The sequence below is a fragment of the Pavona decussata genome, unplaced genomic scaffold (genome assembly GCF_977016875.1).
Source record: "Pavona decussata unplaced genomic scaffold, jaPavDecu1.1 SCAFFOLD_38, whole genome shotgun sequence".
Lineage (NCBI taxonomy): Eukaryota > Metazoa > Cnidaria > Anthozoa > Scleractinia > Agariciidae > Pavona > Pavona decussata.
The window spans coordinates 1,489,300-1,500,000 of record NW_028145460.1 but is presented as its reverse complement, the minus strand read 5'-3'; the positions used below and the strand labels follow the sequence as shown (position 1 = coordinate 1,500,000).

At 40.9% G+C, this 10,701-nt stretch overlaps 3 non-coding genes across 3 annotated transcripts; all 3 read right to left on the bottom strand.

Annotated features, from left to right (window-relative positions):
• Window positions 1–4,044: 4,044 nt before the first annotated feature.
• LOC146483512 (U5 spliceosomal RNA) lies at window positions 4,045–4,165 on the bottom strand. Its single transcript, XR_014863854.1, has one exon. It is a non-coding gene; the product is annotated as a U5 spliceosomal RNA (small nuclear RNA).
• Window positions 4,166–7,869: 3,704 nt separating this feature from the next.
• On the bottom strand, window positions 7,870–7,990 carry LOC146483511 (U5 spliceosomal RNA). The gene has a single exon (XR_014863852.1). It is a non-coding gene; the product is annotated as a U5 spliceosomal RNA (small nuclear RNA).
• A 410-nt stretch (window positions 7,991–8,400) lies between these two features.
• Window positions 8,401–8,521, bottom strand: LOC146483510 (U5 spliceosomal RNA). The gene has a single exon (XR_014863868.1). It is a non-coding gene; the product is annotated as a U5 spliceosomal RNA (small nuclear RNA).
• Between the last annotated feature and the right edge of the window lie 2,180 nt (window positions 8,522–10,701).

Here is a 10,701-nt window from a genome sequence, read left to right as displayed (position 1 = left end):
CGAAGCTCGCTTACACGATGGCAAATATTACAGTTGTAATTCAATGAGAGCAATTCGTGCTGGCCTGGATATAATGAATTTAAATAACGAAAACATATATTTCAGTACCAGTACTGACAGAGTTCAAGCCGGTAAATGATGCTATCAATGCTCACCTGGTCGAGATCGCTCGCGAACATAAAATCTCGTCCACGAAACAAAAACCAGCCATGTTACCCCGAGATGTCGAAATTCTCTACGAAGAGAAGCAGCTTGTCCTACTCTCGAGCAACAAGTTTAATCCTCAGTGATTGTGAACGGCTTCGTTGCTGGCTCCATTCAATGTCAAGTTAGCAAAGAAAGCGCTTTGATGGAATCCAGCAAAAACAACCGGTGGCGTCGTGTTCAGCTTCGATTTCTTCACAGGTCGTTTTCGGCTAGCAAATTCCACAATTGTATTTTCGATATAAAGTGCTGCTCCAATTGAACACGAGATAAAGGAAGAGAACGACAAAGCGCCGGCTGTTTCGTTGACGACAGTTTACACTTTTTACGGAATGCGATACTTTACAGTTTTTCGCTTTCAGTGATCTTTAGCTTGTTCTCGAGAGGTAGTTAGATTCCCTGTAACCTTATCCACCACTTGTATCTCGCTTTTGTCTTTCACGAAATTAAACAAGTTTACTTTCCTTTCAAATGTTTTACCTTTTCCCCAAACAAATGCTTTCGACCTGACGTGGAGATTTTGGAAGCCAACTGACAAACTTTGACGTGATTGACATATGACAGAATGGCAGATCCTGCCGATTCCCGCATGTTGCGAAAAATATTTGAAGGATAATAAACACAATAGCCTCCATTTGACTTTAAAAATATGCTCAGATATTTGTCCTTGGACATTATCTGCTCCTCGAAGCTCACAGTTTTCCTCGAGCTTCGCTCTCGGAAAACTGTTCACTTCTCGGAACAGATAATGTCCGCGGACCAATATCTGAGCATATTTTCGCGCCAAATGGAGACTATTGTTTATTTATTGTATTGGCCATCAACTGATATGACGACCGATATAGCGGTGCGCTATGTACACGAATGTCGATCGAGATAAGGACGAAGTGTCGAAAAACAGATTGATAGAATATTGCCCGATATATCGGCAGATACTATCGGCCGGTATGCAGTGAAATATCGATGAAGTATCGGTGAAGTGTCGGTGTATTGCTATCTATATCGGCCGACAGCCACCTCGGTCGATACGACGACCGCCATAGCGATACAACATCGACCGAGTCATCCCCAATTATCGACCGAGTAGCGACCGAGGCTCGACCGAGATATCGACCGTCAGTCGACCGTGAGTCGACCGACATAGAGACCGTTACCATCAATCGAGGCCCCCTATAAGACACAAGATCCGTAATGTTTAACAAAAATGGCTGAAGTCACGGGCTCGCAGCACCATCCAACATTACAGGAGAAGAGGGAGAGTTGTTGCAACGAATAGTTTTAGTGATTACAAAATTTGCTTCCTTCTTCACCTTAGGTTATGGGCAGGGCGACCAGTAAAATACTCCGTCTGTATTTTGTAGCCATACGCAGAGCAGCTTAAGCCATCGACACACTTGGCAATTTTATACGCGACTGCGATTTTCGCCTATCGCCGCGATCGGAGTATAAAATCGCTCATCTCTGGCATTCGCCAAGTGTGCCCGTTCCAGCGATTTTCTACGGTCAATGCTGTGAATCGCCAGTAAAGTCAACCCATCAGGTTGGCGATTTTATCACATGACTTTTCAAAACTGCTGCAGCGCCGCGATCGGCGAAAAAAATCGCCAAGTGTGTCCGCATCAATCGGTGGCGAAAATCGCTGACGATTTTCGCTGGCAATAAAATTCGCCGCAATCGGGGTATAAAATCGCTAGGTGTGTCACTGGCTTTAACTAGTCTTCGGGTTGTGCAATTCAAGATGACACATATTTTGAACATAAAGAAGACCTTAGTATGAGGGTCGCCAGGCGTACCTTCATGATGATGACCCATATAATCATCTGGAATTGCTTTATCTCTGACCTCATGTGGGTGGGATTAATTTTACATTAAGAAAAACGCTCAAGCGACAGATGGTTAATTTAATGTTGTTTCTCATGGATTAGGAAACGGCACGTTAATTGCTTCATGACTCATACGGTAGATTAGTGACTAGATCACAATTCCCTCTGGTTTGCGAAACCTTGATAAAATGATTGAATCCATTCATCGATCTTTAAGACCAATTGTGTAATGTTTTCGGGGTGTAGCTTTATAAGTGTCAGTGTAGACTAAGAAAAAGTTAAACTAAGAGTTATTCCATGTTTTTACACATTGTAGGTCAGCTTTTAAAGCAAATCCAAAATTGGTGTTAAGGATCGGCTCGTTTCAAATCAAAGCAAGATTGAGTTGTTTTCGTGCCGAGAAGCTTTTAGCGGTTCAGTTCATCGGCCTGTTTTCCGTTCTTTGTCGGCTCTCTGGGCAGTTCTTCGATAACAGCGTTCAAGTCTACATTCGCAGTTTCAGCCGTTGATTTTCGTCATCCCAAAACGTCCGTGACCACAAACTGTGTTCGTAATTTACTTTGCTAATAATTCACTCGACATTATGTTGTCTTTGTTCACACTAAACCAGCTTTGTTGAATTTGACCTCAAATGACGAAACGTTAACCTTGCTGTTTGACCCCCGCACATGGTTATCGAGAAAATTAACCTCTTTAATATAAAAAATGCCAAGCACGTTGAGTTTGTGCTTCAAAGGTGTTCCCACAGGTAGCTACTGTTTCTGGAAAACTGAGAGGAAACTGAGTAAAGCCTTATTTTTTTTCCTCTTGGAGAGGAGGCCACTTATTTTAGGAGTGTAATAAATAAGATGTTATTACATTTGTCCCACTGGTATCCGTGAAAAAAGAAAGAGTTTCCTACAGACAAGGTATATAAGGACATTATGGCCGGAATGAATGGAACTGGTCAAGTAATGGCTATCACTGAAAAATGTGTTTCATTATGCAACACGGTTAAAAAAGACACTGCCGCATGCTGGTTAACTCATTAACGAGTACACCTGCAATACCTATCAATTTTGTTACCCCACTGCCGGTGAAAGGCCGAGCAACAAGAGATTAGACTCACTCAGTTGTTATTTTCTACGGAAATCATTAGCAAAAGGCGAAAATTTACCCGGGTTGAAGGAAAAGCAGAGTTAATCTTGAGATTGAACGATGCTGGTGAGGGATGACATGTGGGACAAATGGTTTCCTTCAGAAAAACTGCGTTAATTTCAAATGAGTCCAACTGCAGCTTAGAGATTGTTATCACAAAATGTGTTTCTTCATCATGCAGCACAGGTGGAAAGTTCTAATTTACAAGTGAGTTGGACCGTGTCTCGATCGTAAGCTCGTGAAAGTAATAGGCCACAAAATAATAAGCATTTCTTATAATAGGCGTAGAGTGGCCTTTGTGTTATTAGTAAATAAAACAACAACAAAGCGACAACAAATATGACCGCATCCGTTAACCTATATTAAACGTGTACCCGGCCGCAAATAATTCCCCACTCCAGAAACTGTGGAAAGAATTGTACGAGCAAGGGATTATGGGATCGTTTGTGTAGATGGGCCCGCCACGAATAAGTGCATTTTTCGGCATTTTCTCCGAAAAGAGTATTTCTTATACAACTGATTGCCGAACACTTTCCCGTATTGTCAGTTTGATAAGGTCGAACATATTAAAGAAGAAAATTGCGAAGATGCAAAAGTTTTTATAGTTTATCTCTGAATTTTTTATCAGGTTGTAATTGAAAACAGAATAGTCCTCTTGGGAGTATGGAATAAAGTTTATTATCACCATAATGACCCGCAATAGCTGTAGCGTGGTTTCAACAAACGACGAGCTTAATTTGAGAGTGAAATATATGACTAATCATGTAAACAAACTGCGGGTAAGATTTACGGAGAAAAAAGATGGCAGACATTTCTAACCAGGAGTTAGCATACTAGAGTTCTGCTTCCTATCCTGTATTTGGTTCCGTTTTTGTTAAGGAGCCCCGCTGAAAGGCAGGGCGACGAAAAATTAGTCTATAGACTCATTCAGTTGTTCTCCTCCACGGAAATCTTTAGTAAAAGGCGAAAGATTTATGCGTGATGAAGGAAACCCAGAGTTAGAACGTAACTGGCAGTACAGGCACTATACTAAACGCCACATGGGGAACCATGTGGGAATAGCACGCGTACGCGTCGGATACACACAAAATTTTGAAAAGTAAAACTTACTGGTCGCATGTTAGTGCCTAAAAATGGGACGCTAATATGACCGATACGTTGGACTAAAGCTACAATTATTTCTAATTTGTTAAACAACTTCAGTACATACAATTAAAGGAAAAGGATAACAGGGAGGGTTGTTTCAGTGACTTAGTTATCGACCTGATTCTTCCTCACTTCAGTTTCTGAGCCCCGCCGAAAGGCAGGGCGAAGAATTGAGCAGTGCGGAGAGTGTATTGAATTCTACGCGGGAAGCCATGTGGGATATACAATTTCCTTTAGATCTACTAGCACGCATGCGTGTTGGATACACTCGAAGTAGTCAAAGGTAAGCTAAAGGCTGCATTATGGTTCTTAAAAGCAGGACACCAACCGACGTGACAACCTTTACTGTAAAGCTACAATTACTGCCACTTAGCCGGGAACACCTTCAGTATCCCGTCGGGATCGGATCGAGTTAGCTAGCCCGACCGAAAATATACAATTAACGATAACTTTAAATTCTTTTATGACTATTACAAAGAATCAGTACCTGGATTATAAAAGCATCTGTAGGGTACAAATGAATGTTGTGCCGCTAGCACTAAGGACACAATTGATGGACCAGATCTAGAGTGAATTCTCTGATCCATCATTTGTCTTCTTAGTGCGTATGTGTACTGTCTATATGGAAAGGACTTGTGCTAACATAGTGGAATTATACTAAAACTTTTCGCTTTTAAGCTAGACTGACTTGCCTCTTATTTTTTTTACACTCCTTAAGATCTTTAAATATGTCATTTTGTGACTTCAGCCTCATGTAGTTAGTTAGTTAGTTAGTTAGTTTTGTTTCTCATATGTAAAAGTGCTTTCACTGCTTATTCATAGTTTAAATTTTAAGGGCAGATTAATAGGAGACAAATGCAATTTACAGAACTGAACCTAAGAAGCAATGACAATGAGAAAATGAAATTTTACAGTTAGTTGAATCTAATTCTGGGTTAGCTTAATCCGATTGCTTTGAACAACCGCGCAGATAAAGGAAAAATTGTAAAGGAAAGGTTCTCGTCTTGAGGAACAACAGACGATTGCAGAAATGAGTCAAGGATATTCCAAAGCTCACTGGTTTCCAGTCCCCATTAGCCTCATTAGATCGCGAGTTCATGGGTTTTAATCACACGTGCAGTGCAAAGAAAAAAACAGGGTGATAAACGTGACAAACAGGGTAGCTCCGCCCACAAATTTTGGACGTATCACAGCCATCTACATAAAGGTTAGGACTTTCCATAATCCACTGAAATAAAAGCGAGTCTGATCGTCTCACCACCGAACAACTCCGTTTTCATTCTCAGAGCACCCGGTCCTTTTTAGCCGTCAGGGCCTGAGTACGAGTTCCAGGCCCTACCGACTAAGAGGCATAGGTACCTGAATGGGTACGACAATGGATACACCCTCGACGTTACAAAGAACGCTTTGCACTTTTCAGTTGTTTTAATAAGAATTATGAAATATTTACAGATCAAACAGTTTGTTTACAGTTTAGAATAGGAGGCAGGAGATTGTTTATGCTTTTCTACGTTTTGTTAAAGTTGTAACTTTCTTGAAGTTGAGGACTGAGCACACTGTCCGGGGACCAGCGGACTTCCCTTTTTGAGCCGAAGGGCATGAAAGGTCTTGAGTCTTTCTTTTGAAGCTGCAAGCTTCGATTTCTCCTTAGAAATCTCTCTCTCGAGGTCTTCTCTGTCTTTTTGTAGACGGCTATAAGGAAACGTGGGTGTGAATTGAGAGGAGATAGGATATGTATGGTGGTATGAAATTACACGGAGGACAGGAATCAACTTTATGAGTGAAAAGCCTTACCCTCGGCTTATAAATTTCGTTTAATGGCGGATCCACGCCTTCAGGTTAGTGATGAATCCTCTCACGAACGCCCGATTTGCCTATTTTCGTAAAACTAAATACCTCGGGTACTCGACTCTTCGGAACTCGTTTTCGGTCGGAAAAATAAGGGAGAGGTCCCTCCCCCGACGGGTCCTTCCCTAGAATCGCCACTGTCTTTTATACAATTTTCAATGCGTCCGGAATGTTTTCTGGTGTAATTTAAACCTACTTTCCTTTAATAAAATCATTACATGCACTTATTGCAATTACAATGACAATTTATATAGCGTTAAAGTCCAAAAATTCTCTGGCGATCAACCAAGAGTAAAAAAATTTCATTACAAAAATAAGGGTGCAAAGAATATGTACCAAAATTGTCTCAATCTGTGAAAATTAACCAGATATTGACTAAATGATCGTTTGAAAACAACTGACGTTTTAAAAATTATTTTTAAAAATACAAACTTAAGTATTGAGTTTATTATTTCAACGGGTAAAGAATTCCATAATTTAGGAGCACATGCAGAGAATGCTCTGTTTCCATAACTCGTCAAACTGGAAAAAGGAGTAACTAATAGCTTTGAAGAAGAAGAAGAAGAAGAAGAAGAAGAAGAAGAAGAAGAAGAAGAAGAAGAAGAAGAAGAAGAAGAAGAAGAAGAAGAAGAAGAAGAAGAAGACGAAGAAGAAGAAGAAGAAGAAGAAGAAGAAGAAGAAGAAGAAGAAGAAGGAGAAGAAGAAGAAGAACATCAAAGGTTGCGTGCAGGAGTGTAAACTGAAAGTAGGTCTTGTAGATAAACAGGTGTTACGTTATGAAGAGATTTACAAGTAAACAGCAAAATTTTAAAAATAATCCGTTGATTAACTGAGAGCCAATGGGGATCCCTTAGTGTCGGGGGTGATGTGGTCGTATTTCTCCTTTTCAATATAAGTTTTTCTTTCTTGCATTAGTGAAAAAAAAAGAGATTTTCCGACAGAGTAGCCGTGACTAAAGGGCGTTTTGCCGACCAGAATGCTACGAATTGGTTGACGAAAATTTCGTTTATTTATCCAACGCTTGTTTGTACGCATACCTTCAAGTTATTAACGAGAGTACACCTGCAATACCCATCAATATTATTGCTTCATCGAAAGGCCGAGTGACGAAAGAGTAGTCTGTGGAATCCTTCAGTTGTTTTCCTCTGGCTGTGAAATGTGAATCCAAGGCACTGGGGAAAAAGATCGCAGCTCTGGGGACGAAATCCAGTGCGCTGGATACAAACAAAGAGTGTTGCAAAAAGTGATACAGCGGCAAAATGAGTGCGCATGCTCGTCACCCGTGAGCAATCTTAAGCGGCAAAATGGCGGCATTTTTAAAATTCCCATTGTTTGTTTTCGTGTCGCGGCGATAAGCCCAAATCAAAACAGATAAGGTTGCCGCTTTCAGGAAAGGTTCCTTCGAACTTCCTCCATCACATATCTTATTCAAGAAAAAAGATATTGTGGTAACAGGTGTGAATTGTGAATTTGGCGATTGAAGTGACAAGCATGCGCACTCATTTTGCCGCTGTGTCGCAAAGAATCAGTTGCGGCATTCTCGACCACAGAGTTCCTTGGCTTCATTGCGCAAGTCAGGCATGCACAAATGGGAAGAGCTCTGTTCTAAGGGAGGATGTTAACATGGCGCACGCTCACTTTTCAGCACAAGATCGAGTAATATCACCTGGGTACAAAATTAATCTGTTATTCTTCTTCACTTCAATTTGTGAGCCCCGCCTCAAGGCAGGGCGACGAAAAATTAGTCTATAGACTCATTTAGTTGTTCTCCTCCACGGAAATCTTTAGTAAAAGGCGAAAGATTTATTCGTGTTGAGGGAAAACCAGAGCAAACGTGAAAGGCATTGCCGACCGTATATTGAACGCGACGCGGGATGCCATGTGGTACAAATACTTGTCTTTAGATCTTCTAGTACGCATGTCCCTTGGGTAAACACAAAGGATTTTCAGGTGAATCTTATTTACCGCCATGTTGGTGCCTCAAAACGAGACCTGAACATTGTGCGTGTGTCATCGTGAAGGTACTGAATAATTTGCGTTGCTAAAGTGTATACGTGGATTCAACAAATGACAAGAACAAGCTTAATTTGAGAGTGAAATCCATGATCAATAATAGTATAATTGAACTGTGCTTGAAAGTCGAAGGGATTAGAATGGCAAACATTTCTAACCTGAAGTTAATAAAATCTTACTAGAGCTAGTCCTGCGTCCTATCCTGTACTCTCTTTCTTTTTAGCTAAGGAGCCCCGCCGAAAGGCAGGGCGACGAAAAATTAGTCTATAGACTCATTCAGTTGTTCTCCTCCACGGAAATCTTTAGTAAAAGGCGAAAGATTTATGCGTGATGAAGGAAAACCAGAGTTGCCGTTAGAAAGGCAGTGCCTGCACTATATTGATCGCCTCATGAGGAGCCATGTGGAAGTTTGTTTTAGGCCTAATAGCACGCATGCGTGACGGACGCACGAAGTATTGAAATGTAAAATGTTCTGGCCACAGTCTGGTACCTAATTTTAAGGTTATGGGCAGGGCGACCAGTATAATGCTCCGTACTTGGCAATTTTATACGCGACTGGGATTTTCGCCTATCGCCGCGATCGGCGTATAAAATCGCTCATCTCTGGCATTCGCCAAGTGTGCCCGTTCCCGCGATTTTCTACGGTCAATGCTGTGAATCGCCAGTAAAGTCAACCCATCAGGTTGGCGATTTTATCACATGACTTTTCAAAACTGCTGCAACGCCGCGATCGGCGAAAAAAATCGCCAAGTGTGTCCGCATCAATCGGTGGCGAAAATCGCTGACGATTTTCGCTGGCAATAAAATGCGCCGCAATCGGGGTATAAAATCGCTAGGTGTGTCACTGGCTTTAACTAGTCTTCGGGTTGTGCAATTCAAGATGACACATATTTTGAACATAAAGACCTTAGCTTAGTATGAGGGTCGCCTGGCGTACCTTCATGATGATGACCCATATAATCATCTGGAATTGCTTTATCTCTGACCTCATGTGGGTGGGATTAATTTTACATTAAGAAAAAACACTCAAGCGACAGATGGTTAATTTAATGTTGTTTCTCATGGATTAGGAAACGGCACGTTAATTCCTTCATGACTCATACGGTAGATTAGTGACTAGATCACAATTCCCTCTAGCTGGTTTGCGAAACCTTGATAAAATGATTGAATCCATTCATCGACCTTTAAGACCAATTGTGTAATTTTTTGGGGGGTGTAGCTTTATAAGTGTCAGTGTAGAGACTAAGAAAAAGTTAAACTAAGAGTTATTCCATGTTTTTACACATTGTAGGTCAGCTTTTAAAGCAAATCCAAAATTGGTGTTAAGGATAGCTCGTTTCAAATCATGGCAAGATTAAGTTGTTTTCGTGCCGAGAAGCTTTTAGTGGTTCAGTTCATCGGCCTGTTTTCCGTTCTTTGTCGGCTCTCTGGGCAGTTCTCGATAACAGCGTTCAAGTCTACATTCGCAGTTTCAGCCGTTGATTTTCGTCATCCCAAAACGTCCGTGACCACAAACTGTGTTCGTAATTTACTTTGCTAATAATTCACTCGACATTATGTTGTCTTTGTTCACACTAAACCAGCTTTGTTGAATTTGACCTCAAATGACGAAAAGTTAACCTACTAGCTGCTTGACCCCCGCACATGGTTATCGAGGAAACTAACCTCTTTAATATCAAAAATGCCAAGCACGTTGAGTTTGTGCATCAAAGGTGTTCCCACAGGTAGCTGCTGTTTCTGGAAAACTGAGAGGAAACTGAGTAAAGCCTATTTTTTTTTTCCTCTTGGAGAGGAGGCCACTTATTTTAGGAGTGTAATAAATAAGATGTTATTACACTTGTCCCACTGGTATCCGTGAAAAAAGAAAGATTTTCCTACAGACAAGGTATATCTCAGGCGTCCCAAGCTAACGTTTAGAGAAAGCGAAAATTTAATTATCTATTTATTCATATATGCGTCACGGTTGTGTGAGTTGGAACGTGACCTTTCATCTTACGCGGTGTTAGGCTACATGATAACCGTTGAGAATTTGAGCGCTTTATAAGACGTTGTATGGGGAATAAAATATCGTTCATTTAGAACGCCAAATACTTTAAAATGTCCTCATTTTTTACGTAAGATGATTTAAAAAAAACTCACCTCTTGCCGTCTTATGAAGGGGAGAACAGTGGTGGCATAAAAAGCCCAAAACAGCGAAAATAACGAAAAAGCACAACGGACACACAAGAGGTGAGTTTTTTTTAAATCATCTTACGTAAAAAATGAGGACATTTTAAAGTATTTGGCGTTCTAAATGAACGATATTTTATTCCCCATACAACGTCTTATAAAGCGCTCAATTCTCAACGGTTATCATGTAACCTAACACCGCGTAAGATGAAAGGTCACGTTCCAACTCACACAACCGTGACGCATATATGAATAAATAGATAATTAATTTTTCGCTTTCTCTAAACGTTAGCTTGGGACACCTGTGGGTATATAAGGACATTATGGCCGGAATGCATGGAACTGGTCAAGTAATGGCTAT